Here is a 15912-nt window from a genome sequence, read left to right on the forward strand (position 1 = left end):
GGCTCTCTGGTTGGAGGGATAACAATCTTGCTTTTTTTTTTTTTTTTTTTTTAATACTTCTAAATGGTTTACTTGCCAAATAGTTGCAAAGGATTATTGGTTTAAGAAACGGCCCAAATCAATACAGCCTTTACTGCATCTTTAAAATATCACAAATAAGACTGACAAATCATCTGGCATCTTGCTGTTTCTGTAACTGGGCAACTTAGATCTCATTCATCAGCCTGCTGAACTGTTCCTTTTTCAGAAAAATAGGTAACATCCAAAAATTTTCTGGTAACATTGTTTTTAACTGTTTGGTTTGCTGAATTGAGGCAGCTGAGTTTGATACAAGTTCAATGTCATTTCCTTCAAGAACTAACTCATGTTTTGGGGCACCTGGGATCGCTTGGTCGGTTAAGTGTCCAACTCTTGAATTCAGTTCATGTCATGATTTCAGGATCATGGAATTGAGCCCCATGCTGGACTCTGCTCAGTGGGGAGTCTGCTCAAGATTTTCCCTCTCCTCCTTTCTTTGTCCCCCTCACCTAGTGCCCGCTTGCCCTCTTTCTCTATCTCTCTCTCAAAATAAATAAGTCTTAAAAAAATAATTAACTCATCTTTTTGGGATTGAGATACTAGACAAGCAACACTTGAACTCTCCCGACCCCCCATGGATGTATTTTTCACCCAAGAAATTTTGATTTCAAGAAGAGAACTATTCTTCTGAATAACAATGTTGATAGGAAAATGAGCATACATGGACCTCATCTGGTAACAGAAACCCAGTAAATTACCCTAGATCATGTTCTGTACATGACTATAGATAGTATGGACGATAGCCAGCTCTTTTCTATTTCTGCCATTTGTCAACTCAGAGCCTCTTTTTTTCCAAGGAGACTGGGTTCTACGTTGATGTGATTGAAGTCCCGCTGCAGGGTTCCTCTGGGGCCCTTGACAATAACAGTACATCCCTTTAGAGTGATGTTGACATTTTCTGGAATGTTGACAGTCTGATTGCCAAGAATGGTCTTCATTCTCATAGTAGATACGGCAAAGAGCAACAATTTTGCTTCTTTGATTTCACAGTTTTCTGAAAAGATATATGTTAAATGAATGATATAGGGAGGCATATGAGTAGAAGAAAAAAAATAGGCGTGTAGAGGTAAGGATCTTGTTTTAGTAACATGGGCAGTTTAAGGATATTACCATTTTAGTAGACGTTATATACGTATATGTCAGTAAGCCTGACATCAATATTTATGTATTGTAATGTCTACTTATATGGAGATTAGGTCTCTTAATATCATTATCTTTAACGCTTCACAGATATGACACGTTATCATGTGATAACATTTATTTCACATCTCTGGCTTATGGAGTGCTTGAATTGGCTCTGTCCTTGCTAGATCAATTCTAAATGTCCTAACACCTAACTTAACAGGAATCTCCTTTATGAAAACCTCTCTGACTTCACTCAGGGAAACTTTCTCTTCTTTATTGAGAGTCACACCTTTAGTAATTCAGCCCTGTGACATGCTCTGAAGACTCCTAAATTTTATATCACTGGCCTAGACTGCTCCCCAGACACAGTATTTGCATACCCAGTTGCCTTGCCACATCTCCATGTGACTGTTGCATGAGAATCTCCACCTCAGATGTCCAGGACTGAACTCCTGCTCTTGCCCCTATGTTCACTGCACTTGGACTCCTTCCTGTATCCAGCAGCACTTCCCTCCTTTTAGTTGCTCCAGTCAAAAGTTGTGGAATCCCCCTTAACTCCCTTCTTTGTCTCTATGTACAGTCCATAAGAAATTAAACAAGAAATTTGTGAGTAACTGTGGGTCAAAGAAGAGATCACAAGGGAAAGTCAGAACATATTTTGAACTGAATTAAAAATAAGAAACAGGGGATCCCTGGGTGGCGCAGCAGTTTGGTGCCTGCCTTTGGCCCAGGGCGCGATCCTGGGGACCTGGGATCGAATCCCACATCGGGCTCCTGGTACATGGAGCCTGCTTCTCCCTCTGCCTGCGTCTCTGCCTCTCTCTCTCTCTCTCTCTCTGTGACTATCATAAATAAAAAATAAATAAATAAATAAATAAAAATTAAAAAAAAAAAAGAAACAGAACATAACTAAAATTCATGTGGTTCAGCCAAACTATAATGAGAGGAAAATTTATAGCTTTAATTTAAATGTCTATATTAGAAAAGGAGAAAGATCTCAAATAAAAAATTAAGCTTTCACCTTATGAATCCAGAGAGTAAAAAGCAAACAAAAGGAAGGAAACAAAGGTCAGAGTGGAAGTCAATGGAGTAGACACAGAAAAATAGTACAGAAGATCAATGAAACCAAAGGTGCTTAATTGAAAAGATCAACAAAATTGACAAGCCTGTGGCTAGATTGACTGAGAAAAATAGGGAAGATACAAATTACTAAAATCAAGAATGAAAGAGGGGACATGAGTAATGATCTTGCAGAAATGAGATAGGTGCTATGAATAACTTTATGCTAATAAATTAGACGGCTTAGATGAAATGACACAGTCCTAAAAATGGACAAATCACCGAAACTGATTTTTTTAAAAGATTTTTCTATTTATTCATGAGAGAGACAGAGAGAGAGGCAGAGACATAGGCAGAGGGAGAAGCAGGCTCCATGCAGGGAGCTTGATATAGGACTTGATATCGGGACTCCAGGATCATGCCCTGGGTTGAAGGCAGGTGCCAAACTGCTAAGCCACCCAGGCATCCCTTAAAAGAATGAAAAATCTGAATGGGCATATAACAAGACAATATTACAAATCTTTTTTTTTTTTTTTTTTAAGATTTTAATTATTTGTGAGGGAGAAAGCACAAGCAGGAGAAGAGGGAGAGGGAGAAGCAGGCTTCCCACTGAGCAGGGAGCCCAGTGTGGGATCATATCCTGAGCCAAAGGCAGACACTTAACAAACTGAGCCACCCAGGTGCCCCTACAAATCTTTTTTAAAGTAAAAAACCCCTACACCTGATGTGGGGCAGGAACTCCTGATCTGAGATCGAGAGTTGCATGTTCTACCAACTGAGCCAGCCAGGCACCCCAGTAATTACAAATCTTGCCATAAAGAGAAGCCCAGGTCATCTTGGCTTCACTGGTAAATTCTGTCAAACATAAAGAACTAATACCAAATGTTTCCAGAAACTAAAGGAGGAGGAAATGCTTCCTTACAGATTCTTTGAGGCCAGTATTGCTGTGGTACCAAAGTCAAAGACATCACAAAAAAATAAAACTACAGCCAAATATCTTTTATGAATGTAAACACAAAAATCTTTAGCCAAATATTAGGAAGCCAAGTTCAGGAACATATAAAAATGACCATGACCAGGGGTATGGTATCTAGGTGGCTGAGTCAGTTGAGCATCTGACTCTTGGTCTCAGCTCAGGTCTTGATTCAGGGTCATGAGTTCAAGCCCCATTTTAGGCTTCACACTGGGCATGGAGCATGGAGCCTACTTAAAAAAAAAGAAAAGAAAAACTATAAAGCTAAAGCAATTAGGACAGTTTGATATCAGCACATGGACAGACATATTGACAAATGGAACATAATTGAGTGTTCAGAAATAAACTTTTACATTTATGGTGAACTGAATTTTGACACAGTGCAAGACATTTCAATGGGGAAAAGATAGTCTTCTTTTAAGATTTTACAGTATCTCTGCACCCAACGTGGAGCCCGAACTCAGTGACCGCAAGATCAACAGCTATGTGCTCCACCCTCTGAGCCAACCAGGTGTCCCAAGATAGTCTCTCTCTCTGTCTCTCTAAGAGAGAGAACAAACAAGCAAAGATGGGAGGGGGAGACAGAGGGCATGGGAGAATCAGGCTCCCCACTGATCAAGGAGTCCAACGTGGGGCTCAGCCCAGGACCCCGGGATCATGACCTGAGCCGAAAGCTGACACTTAACCATCTGAACCACCCAGGCGCTCCCCCCAAGGTAGTCTTTTCAATAAATGTTTTGGGAAAGTTGGAATTCATATGCCAAAAAGAAAAAAAAAGTGATTTTTATCTCCCATCATACACAAAAATAAACTCAAAATGGATCATAGACTTAAATTTAAACTAAAACTGTGGGGGGAATCCCTGGGTGGCTCAGCAGTTTAGCGCCTGCCTTCAGCCTGGGGTATGATCCTGGGGTCCTGGGATCGAGTCCCATGTTGGGCTCCCTACATGGAGCCTGCTTCTCCCTCTGCCTGCGTCTCTGCCTCTCTCTCTCTCTCTGTGTCTCTATGAATGAATGAATAAATATAAAAAACCTAAAACTGTGTAACTGTTAGAAAAAAACGTAAGAGAAAATCCTCATAATCTTTGGTAAGACAGGGTTCATAGATACAACACCAAAACCATGATCCATAAAAGACTTGGTAAATGAAATTTCATCAAAATTAAAAACTTGGTACTGCAGAGGACACCATTAAGAACAAGAAAAGACAATCCACAGACTGGAAGAAATTATTTGCGGGCAGCCCAGGTGGCTCAGTGGTTTAGTGCCGCCTTCAGCCCAGGGTGTGATCCTGGGATCGAGTCCCATGTTGGGCTCCCTGCATGGAGCCTGCTTCTCCCTCTGCCTGTGTCTCTGCCCCCACCCCCTCATGAATAAATAAATAAAATCTTAAAAAAAAAAAAAAGGTTTCACTTAAAAAAAAAAACTTTGCAAATCATATAGCTGATAAAGACTTTGTGTTCAGAATACATAGAAAGAACAACTCTTGTAAGTCAGTAAGACAAAGTAATTAAAAAATGGACAAAGGATTTCAATAGACATTTCACCAAAGAAGATACACAAATTGCTAATCAGCACATAAGATGCTCAACCAACATGGTTAGTCATTCAGGAAATGAAAATTAAAACCAGGAGCTGGGATCCCTGGGTGGCGCAGCGGTTTGGCGCCTGCCTTTGGCCCAGGGCGTGATCCTGGAGACCCGGGATCGAGTCCCACGTCGGGCTCCCGGTGCATGGAGCCTGCTTCTCCCTCTGCCTGTGTCTCTGCTTCTCTCTCTCTGTGTGACTATCATGAATAAATAAATAAAATCTTAAAAAAAAAAAAAAAAAAAACCAGGAGCTAATCATGTTATATGGTTACAATTGAAAAGAATGGTTACAATTGAAAAGAAAGGTGACAATAAAGATGTGGAGAAATGGGAATCCTCATGCATTGATGGTGCGAATTGCTTGGTATTAGGTGCTTTGGAAATCAGTTTGGCAGTTTATTAAAAAGTTAAACATAAATTTACCATGTGGCCTAGCAGTTCCTCTCCTATGTATCTGTACAACACAGATAGAGCAGTATGGACAAAACCATCCCTTCACGCAAAAACGTGGTGAGTTTTCCTCATAAGGGCCAAGTAAGTGGAAACAACCCAGGACCATCAACTGGTAAATGGATATCGGAAATGCGGATAGCCATACGATGGACTATTATTCAGCAATAAAAACAATGAAGTTCTATGGATGAACCTCAACATCATACCAAGTGAAAACAGCTGTGTTTCATTTATATGATATTCCCACAAAGTGTAAAACCACAGGATCCACAAGTAATTAGTAGTTGTCTGGAGCTAAGGGGAAGGAGGAGGATTGGCTACAGACTGGATCTTGATGGGCAATGGAAAGGTTCAAAACCCGGATCATGGTTCTTATGGCTACACAGCTCCTCAAACATACTGACTTGTTAGAGGAGAAGCTGTCCTCTTATCTGAAGGCTTTGTTGCACATCGAATGTGTATACATACCTCAGACACTCTTCATTTAATTTTTTATTAAAAATAGGATTGGTTTCTTTTTTTTTTAAGATTTATTTATTTATTTATTTATTTATTTATTTATTTATTCATTCATTCAGAGAGAGAGGCAGAGAGAGAAGCAGGCCGCATGCAGGGAGCCTGACGTGGAACTCTATCCCAGGTCTCCAGGATCACACCCCAGGCTGCAGGCAGCGCTAAACCGCTGCGCCACCGGGGCTGCCCAATAGGATTGGTTTCTGTGTTGTTTTGCTTAGTTTTATTGGGTTTATAGTACCACTACTATTTAATATTCTCTGTAGTCAGGTGGCAATGGGTTAGCAACAGCAATACTATTAACCAGCATATTTTGTGTGCCTGCTGTGTTTTCAAGAATAAGTCTTAATTATTAAAAATTTAAACTATTTAAAATTCATACGTCTGTGGGGTTTATAGAGGAGAAAACTGAGATCTAAAGAGGAAGTGTGACTTGCCTAAAATCAGATAATCCTGGGTTCAAACTCAAGTCTTGGAGAAAACTAGTTTTATGCCTTTTGGCATAGATAAAAAGACCAAAGGAAAAGACGATTATAGGTCACTGAGCAAACATTTTGGTTTTTTGTTTGTTTTTTGTTGTTGTTGTTTTTTTTTCAAACATTTAAAAAATTAATCTTGCCAGGGCACCTGGGTGGCTCAGTGGTTGAGCATCTACCTTTGGCTCAGGGCATAATCCTGGGGTCCTGGGATTGAGTTCTGCATCAGGCTCCCTGCATGAGGTTACTTCTCTCTCTGCTTCTTTCTCTGTGTGTCTCATGAATAAATAAAATCGTTAAAAAAAAATTAGTCTTGCCAGTAATCAGAGAAAAGCAAATTAAAGAAACCAGATTCGGGGGCGGGGGGGAGAACATATTCAGTTGGCAGTATTTAATTACAGTCCTAAGGAGGATGAGAAAAGAAATTCTTCCACTCTTGCTGCTAGTAAGAAGGTGGCATTGAAAATGGTAGTACACATCAAGATTGAACTACATTGTTCCCCATGACCGTATCTGTTGAGATTCAGTTTTAAAGTATATTGGTGGGAGTGGGATGAGGAGCAAAATGAAAAACCGAGTGACTACCAGAAAGACAGCAGTAGAGGGAATGGGGATGCCTCCCTTATGATTTTGCCTATGAAGGAGGCTACACATAACAGTTAAAAAATATTTGTCATTCTTATAGAAGGGTGATTATCTCCTAGATATTATTTAATCAGACCTTTCCTATTGAGAGTAAAATCTATTCTTTTGAAAATACATAAAAGCATTGCGGTTAAGAGTTCATACACAAATAAGGTTTCAGTACAGAAGTAGGAGTCAGCATATAGTTGCCATCTTTTATTTTAGTCTTGCCACATAAGACGATCAAATAAAAACCACCACCATTCTTATCATTATAAAAGAAAACACATTCCCATGCAAAGAATTACAAAGGACGCTATCTTAGAGGAGAGCCTTGTAGCTTAAGTGAATATAACTTTATGAAAAGTTTACCTGACATCGTCCCTTTTTTCCCCTCATTATGTGGAGTTACCTTGAGTGTGTGTATATGCACACGCACATGCACACATGTGATGGGTATACATATGTCAAAATTGATTGAATGGTATACTTTAAAGATGTGTAGTTTATTATTCTCATTAACTGATAACCAGCGTTTGGGGACCACGGATATAAGTGTGGTCTTGAGAATTATCTAGACAATTCTTTTTTTTTTAAATTTTTTTTAGATTTTATTTATTTATTAATGTGAGACACACACGGAGAGGGAGAGAGAGAGAGACAGAGACACAGGCAGAGGGAGAAGCAGGCTCCATGCACCGAGAGCCCGACGTGGGATTCGATCCCTGGTCTCCAGGTTCGCGCCCTGGAGCAAAGGCAGGCGCCAAACCGCTGCGCCACCCAGGGATCCCTAAATCTGAGAATCTTAAATAATTTACCAGCAAATATAATTTACAGTATTAGTATTACTTCTTTAAAATCTCTTTCTAAAGTTAATTTGAGACAAATGGAGCAGCATATTAAATCAGCAGAGTGGTAAGACTAAGAGTTACCTTGGCAATTCAAGAACTCTTAAGATCTGGCTAACAGTAGTAGATCAAGTAAGACCAAGGAAGGGTTACCTTGGGGATACAAGATCTTGAACATTCCACTGTATTAGTAGATCAAGTAAGAAAACTCCTAAGATTAGCCTATTTGCTACCGGGAAAGTTACTGAGTAAAATCTAGTATTTTTTGAGACTTCTGCTTCTCGCTGAGTGAGACCAGTTGTGTCAGACCAACATTACTGCCAAGAACTAAAAACTATGTAGACAGGATCCCTGGGTGGCGCAGTGGTTTGGCGCCTGCCTTTGGCCCAGGGCGCGATCCTGGAGACCCGGGATCGAATCCCACGTCGGGCTCCCGGTGCATGGAGCCTGCTTCTCCCTCTGCCTGTGTCTCTGCCTCTCTCTCTCTCTCTCTGATGACTATCATAAATAAATAAAAATTAAAAAAAATTAAAAAAAATAAAAACTATGTAGACCATAAAAAGCAAATCTTGGATGGTGTTAGAAGTTACCAGGGCATTCAAGACTTTAAGGGGCTAAGATCCCCAAAAGCAGGGAGGTCTAAAGAAGCAGGATAAACATTTGGTGCCACATGACCCCTCAGGAGCATTTGCTGACTCAAAAGCTGTGACTGAAAAGCTGAACAGAAAACACATTGAGAAGCTAAGCAGAGTGTTCAACAGACTTATGAGGCTGGGGGTGCATAAAAACTGGAGTTCAGGAATGACTGAGGAGGAGGGATCCTGTGGTGAACATCCCAGACTTTTGGTTGGGGACTCCCCCCAAGTAAATTTTACTCTAGGGATGATGATAAACATAAGGATGATAATCCAGCTCTCACAAAAACTAAAACTTAGTTTTTAATTGCCTGAAATAGATTAAAATTATTCACCTCTATTCTTTTTTTTTTTTTTCACCTCTATTCTTTAAATGCCTGTAGAGGCAAAAGTAAATCCTCTCCAGAGGAAGATAACATTACCCAGAATCTTAGGTTATCTCCACAAATTATCACACACAATAACATTCAGCCAAAAACCAGGTATAATAAGAAGACTGAAAATCAAGGGAAAAGATAGGCAACAAGGACACTCACAAAAGATCCAGGTATTAGGGTTATTAGTCTTGAACTTTAAGATAACATTGATCAGTATTCTCAAAATGTTAAATGACAAATGGAGAGCTTCAGCAAAAAACTGGAAACTGAAAAACATTGAGTATAAATTTTAGAATTGAAAAGTACAATAACAGAATTATTAATCATAGCAGATTAATCACTGTTGAAAAGAGCATTAGTGAACTGGAAGATATATCAGAAGAAAATATCCATGCTGGAGCATAGATGCAAAAAGTTGAAAAAGGAAATGAAAGAGAAAAGCACATTAGAGACAAACGGGACACTATTAAAAGTCTAAAAATACATATAATTGGAGTCTCAGAAGGAGAGGAGAAAGATCAGAAAGCAATATTTAAAAGAATAGCTGGGAATCTTCCAAAACTGATGAAAGCTATTAAGCTACAGATTTAAGAATCACTGTGGACCTGGGTGCCTGGGTGACGCAGTCAGTTAAGCATCGGCCTTGGCTCAGGTCATAATCTCAAGGTCCTGGGACCAAGCCCCAAGTTCAGCTCCCTGCTCAGGGAAACTGCTTCTTCCTCCACCCCTCCTCCATGCCTCTACATTTTCTCTCTCTCTCTCTCTCTCTCTCTCTTTTACTCTCAACTAAATAAAAATAAAATATTTTTTAAAAATTACTGTGGACCTAAGCAGAAGAAAAATAAAAGGGGCGCCTGGTATCTCAGTCAGTTAAGCATTTGACTCTTGATTTCAGCTCAGGTTATGATCTCAGGGTTGTGGGGTTGAGCCCCACACGTTGGGGCTCTGCACTCAGTGTGCGGAGTCCGCTTCTCTCTCTCCCTCTGCCTCTCCCCCTTCTTTCTCTGTTTCTAAAATAAATAAGTAAAATCTTTAAAAAATAAAAATAAAATAGAAGGGGGAGAGGAGGAAAGAAAGAAAAAAGAAAAGCAAAGAAAAAGGGAAAATTGCTAAAACTCAAGGATTCTTAAATTAGCCAAAAGGAAGAAACAGACATTACCTTCAAAGGAGCAACTAACACTTGACTTTGCAGAGGAAATAGAAATCTAAAGACAGTGGAACCTAATCTTCAAAGTGTTGTTAGAAAATAACTGCCAACCTAGAAATTTATATCAAGTAAAAATGAAGGTAGAATAAAGACATTTTCAGACAGGCAAGAACTTGTGAGAATTCATCACCAACAGATTCACACTAAAGAAACTATAAAGAGCGTTCTGAAGGTGGAAAATTATCCTACATAGAAGTAGGAGATGCAGGAAAGAAATGAAGAACAGTGAAAAGAGTAAATGGTGAATAAACCTGAAGTTATATGAACTGTATAAAACAGTAAGAATAATAAATGACAATAGTAGTACAAAAAGCAGAAAGAGGCTAATTATAGTTTAAATATCCTGGGATCCCTGGGTGGCGCAGCGGTTTGGCGCCTGCCTTTGGCCCAGGGCGCGATCCTGGAGACCCGGGATCGAATCCCACGTCGGGCTCTCGGTGCATGGAGCCTGCTTCTCCCTCTGCCTGTGTCTCTGCCTCTCTCTCTCTCTCTGTGTGTGACTATCATAAATGGATAAAAATTAAAAAAAAAAAAAAAAAAAAAAAAAAAAAAAAAATATCCTAAGGTCCTTCTAACTTATATTTAAAAAGACTATTAGGGACTTCTGGGTGGCTGAGCGGTTGAGTGTTTGCCTTTGGCTTAGGGCATGATCCCGAGGTCCTGGGATTGAGTCCTGCATCCGGCTTCCTGCAGGGAGTCTGCTTCTCCTTCTGCCTGTGTCTCAGCCTCTCTGTGTGTGTCTCCTATGAATAAATAAATAAAATCTTAAAAAAAAAAAAAAAGACTATTGAGGGGCACCTGGGTGGCAGTTGGTCAAGCATCTGATTCTTGGTTTTGACTCAGATCATGATCTTGGGGTCATGAGATTGAACCTTGCATCAGGCTCTGTGCTCAGCAGAGAGTCTGCTTGAGATTCTTTCTTCTTCTCCCCCTGCCCCTCCTGCTCATAAATGTGCGCACTCTCTCTTAAAAAAAAATAAAAATGAAAAAGACTAGTGAGTCCGGGATATAAGATATAATACCTATGGCAGCCTTTCTCTACCGTGTTCAGAGAGAGAATCATGTCCTTAATGCCCAAAGACAGGGATTGGCAAACTTCTGCCTGTTTTAATAAATAATGTCTTATTGGAACACAGCCATGCCCATTATTTTATATATTGTCTATAGCTGCTTTCATGCTATAGCATCTGAGCTGAGTAACTACAGTGGAGACTGTAGCCCACAAAGCTCAAAATATTTATTATCTAGCTCTTTTTTAAAAATTTTATTTATTTATTCATAAGAGACACGGAGAGAGGCAGAGACACAGGCAGAGGGAGAAGCAGGCTCCATGCAGGGAGCCTGATGTGGGACTCGATCCTGGGTCTCCAGGATCACGCCCCTGGGCTGAAGGCAGCACTAAACCGCTGAGCCACTGGGGCTGCCCTGTCTAGCTCTTAATAGAAAAAGTTTGCTAACTTCTGTGCTAAAGAATCCTTTGTAACTAATGAATTAACTTTTTTGCATCTATCATCTTTGGAAAAATTGACAGAAGGGCCATTCAGATTATTTTCTGTAAGACTGTTCCTCATGGAACTTTAGTTGAGAAAAGCTGCTCTAGAGTAGCCACAAAAGGATAGAGAATTTATAGCTACCATGTTAATAGAGAAGGAGAGGGGAAATGGAAAAAAAAAAAAAATACTTGCTGTCCAAAAGAAGATAAAAAACGGGGAGGAAAACCAAACATAGATAAGTGAGACAAGTACAAAATAAGTAGTAAGATGGTCAACTTATTAGGCAAAGTAGACTTCAAGGCAAAACAGATTCAAAGAAGTGAAGAAGGAAATTTCGTAATGAAAAATGAGTCAGTCCACAAAGAAATTTGTATGCACATAATTATATAGCTTCAAAATGCAAAAATAAAAAATCAATAGAATCAAAAGGAGAAAAAGATAAGTTAGTTATTGCTATTTCTTCCGTTAAGACACACATTAGGAAGAGTAGGGTATTTGTTTAACATTGTATAGATTCTCAGACCAACTTTCCATATCATACTTAATGGTAAAACCCTAAAAGGAGTCTCTCACTATTATTATACCTAATAACCCACTGTGAAATTTCTGCTTTCCATTGTAGCAACTTTGAGCCTGCTGGAGTTTAGAGCTCTTATTTTCCAGGTGGGGGAATACTTCTACCAGAGGATATAGGATAGTTCAGTTGAATTGGAATATGAAGCTGCCACCCATTTGAGACTCTTTTTGCCACTGAACCAGAAGAGTCACTTTACTGCCTGGAGCGCTTGATCCTCATTATTAAGGGGAAATAGGGGTGCTGCTACACAATGGGGGCTAGGAAAACTGTTAATTCAGTGTTCTCTAGAGTGTCTCTCAGTAAGTGTGCACTATATTAAAGAGTAATGAAAAACTGCAGTATCCCCAAAAGGTAAGTCTGATGAGTCAGATCCTTCAAGAATGAGGGTTACAGTTATCCTGTCACATTGAGAACCCTGATTACCTGAAGTTTTGATTGAAGACAAAGGAAATAGGGGCTTGAAAATGGAGAAAGTATAGACACCATCTGTGACCTCATGACCAGGTATAGAAATGAGAATTGTAGTGATTTAGCATATTTTTTCTTGGTTACATCTGTATGTTTAACTTTTATTTTTCTTCTTCCTCTTATTTTATATAGAAATTCTTGTGAGTTAATTTGACAACTTAGTCTTTTTTTTTTTTTTTTTTTTGACAACTTAGTCTTTAGAGGGCAGAGTATTTAATGGTGCTTTACAGAATTTAAGAAGTAATATGGGGCACCTGATGGCTCAGTTGGTTAAATGTCTAACTCAATCTCAGCTCAGGTCTTGATCTCAGGCTTGTGAGTTCAAGCCCTGTGTAGAGCCTACTTAAAAAGAAAAAAAAAAAAAAAGTAATTAATGTAGCCAGTGATGGATACAATGGCTGTTAGGACTGTGGCTCCTTATTTTGGGGAGAAGATGAGAGCATTATCATTTATAGCAAGATAGCTGCATGCTATTAGGTGGAAACAGTTCTGTGGTGCTTTATACAAACAAGTTCAGATGTGTGTAGAGGACGTATATGGAAGCTAAGCTAAGTAGCCAAAAGGATAGACTGTTAGGACACTGGAGAGACAATGTAAAGAAAAAGAGAGGGAGAAAGAGGGCATCTGGTTCAGGTGTGTGGGTTTTTTTGCAAGGGGGTGGTGGTTTGTTTTGTGGGGTTCTTTGGTGCAGCAGTCAGCAAATTAGCATCTGGGAATCCTGGTAGTTCTTCGCTTAGTCACACTTATAGAGCAGTTTTGGTCCACTTGTACCTTTGGGAAGATTATCTGCCACCTAGTAGGGCCCTCCTGTGGATAATCTCTGACCTGAGCCCTCTGTTAGATCTTTTTGCTACTGATCACCTGTGTGTCCTCTGGCAGCCACACCCTTTCTAGTCCATGAGGAGAGAGCTCTGTTTCTAAATTCTTAGCCCATTATTCATATACCCTCAGCCTAGAGATAGATTTCTGCATTTGCTTCTTCTGGACCCCATAAAGACCTTTTTTACTCCTCTTAAAAGTTAGTCAACTTATACTAGTTAATAGATCTTTCCATTAAACCCACCCTGTTCAAATTACTGGTGTGGTTTCTGACTCCAACTATCCCTGACTGCTATAAGACTCATTAACATTATCTAGTCTGAACCAACATTGCCGTCTAAGTTCCTGACAGTTAAATAAGATAAGTGTGTTAACAAATTACCACAAACCTAGTGGCTTTAAGAACTACCAGTCTTAGTTTATAGTTCTGCAGGCCACAAGTTCTGGCATGGCATGACTGGGGTCTTTACTCAGGATCTCACAGGCCGAACTCAAGGTGTCAGCCAAGCCATGTTCTCCTAGGGAGGCTCTGGGGAACAAATCTGCTTCCAGACTCATTCTTGTTGTAGCAGAATTTAGTCCCTTATAGTTGTAGGACTGAGGCCCTTGCTTTCTTGGTGGCTGTCAGTAGGGGTATGCTCTCAGCTCTGAGAGGCTGCTGTGTTCCTCGCCAGGTGCCCTTCACTTCAAACCAGCAACTGTGTGTTCAGTCCTCATACTTTGAACTTCTGACTTCCTCTCTCTCTGACCTCTAAACCTAAACCCAAACCTATGATTAACTCAGGCCCACCTGGATATCTTAAGGTCAACTGATGTGAGACTTTAATTACATCTGCAAAATCCCTTCACAACAGTGCTTACATTCATTCATGATTGAATAACTGGCAGAAAATCTGTGTACAGTAGGAGCCAAAATCTTATCTTGGCAGGGGTGGGTGGGTCTTAGAATTGTGCCTAGCACAATATGGAATAGGAATAAAAAGATGAAAAGATGGTTGTTTACAGATTGTATACCCAGGAAATGTAAGATAATCAGCTGGAAAGTTATTTGATGTAATAGCGACAGATTAGTAACCTGTCTAGACACCTACACCTAGTAGCCAAGTAGGCCATCCATAGAATGTTTGAGCCCATTTATCCTATACAACAATAAAATAAAAAATAGCTAGAAATGAGTTTAATATATGTAAGACATGTGAAGAAAGTGACAATTTCATTGAAAGAGGAAAGATTTTCTCAAGTAGGAAAATTAAATCCTACAGAGCTTTCAGATCTATTAATTTATAGGTTTAAAGCAATTCTTTTTTTTTTTTTTTTAAGATTTTATTTTTAAGTAATCTCTACAGCCAGCCTGGGGCTTGGACTTACAAACCCGAGATCAAGAGTCACATACTCCACTGACTAAGCTAGCTAGGCATCCATAAAGAAATTCTAACTTTTAAAAACTACATATTGGGGCTCCTGGGTGGCTCAGTCAGTTGAGCGTCTGCCTTAGACTCAGATCATGAGGTCCTGGGATTGAGCCTCATGTCGGGCTGTCTGCTTGACGAGGAGCCTACTTCTCCCTCTTCCTCTGTTTGCCATTCCCCCTGCTTGTATGCTCTCTCTCTGTTAAATTAATAAATAAAATCTTTAAATAAATAAAAATTACATGTTTTCTTTTTGAAACATGACAAAATAATTGTAAATTTCATCTAAAAGAATAAAAGCATAGTTGAGTAATTTCTGTTAATATATATTTTTTAAAGATTTTATTTATTTATTCATGATAGTCACAGAGAGAGAGAGAGAGGCAGAGACACAGGCAGAGGGAGAAGCAGGCTCCATGCAGGGAGCCCGACGTGGGATTCGATCCCGGGTCTCCAGGATCGTGCCCTGGGCCAAAGGCAGGCGCCAAACCGCTGTGCCACCCAGGGATCCCTCTGTTAATATTTTTTAATTTTATAAGTAATCTCTATACCCAACCTGAGACTCAGACTTACAACACGGAAAGAGTCATATGTTCCACTGGCTAAGCCAGCCAGGTATCCCTTTTTTTTTTTTTTTTTAAATTTATGATAGTCACAGAGAGAGAGAGAGGCAGAGACACATAGGCAGAGGGAGAAGCAGGCTCCATGCACCGGGAGCCCGATATGGGATTCGATCCCGGGTCTCCAGGATTGCGCCCTGGGCCAAAGGCAGGCGCTAAACTGCTGCGCCACCCAGGCATCCCCAGCCAGGTGTCCTGAGCAACTTTAAAAAAAAAAAAAAAAAAAAAAAGGTAATAAGGAGAACTAGCGGTAGCAGATAACCAAAATTTTGTGGAACTAAAATAACTAAAATAGTGTGGCCCTGGCAGACACCCAGTTATTAATGGAGTAAAATGGTCTTCAGGGCCATCTGTTATATGTGACTTGATATATAAAGAGTCAGTGTTACAAATGAGTAGAGTAAGGAGGGGCCATATAGTCCTGGGGCACTAAGTGATGCCCGGGTACTCTGTTAGCTATTCAATTCATAAAGAAAGCAAGGTAAATCCTACAGTCTACTACTGTACACCTACATAAAATTTTAAGTAAGGCATCATCTGTATAAAAAAAACTGAGAAATCTAGAAA

The 15912-nt window shown here is 39.8% G+C and overlaps 1 protein-coding gene and 1 pseudogene across 1 annotated transcript in view; one reads left to right on the forward strand and one right to left on the reverse strand.

Moving 5' to 3' along the window:
* The window catches only part of TNRC6C (trinucleotide repeat containing adaptor 6C), a 152011-nt gene that overhangs the window by 12310 nt on the left and 123789 nt on the right, over positions 1 to 15912 (forward strand). The window lies entirely within an intron of this gene.
* Positions 154 to 1023, reverse strand: LOC144287098 (large ribosomal subunit protein uL6-like; annotated as a pseudogene).

Source organism: Canis aureus, chromosome 16 (genome assembly GCF_053574225.1).
Source record: "Canis aureus isolate CA01 chromosome 16, VMU_Caureus_v.1.0, whole genome shotgun sequence".
Taxonomy (NCBI): domain Eukaryota; kingdom Metazoa; phylum Chordata; class Mammalia; order Carnivora; family Canidae; genus Canis; species Canis aureus.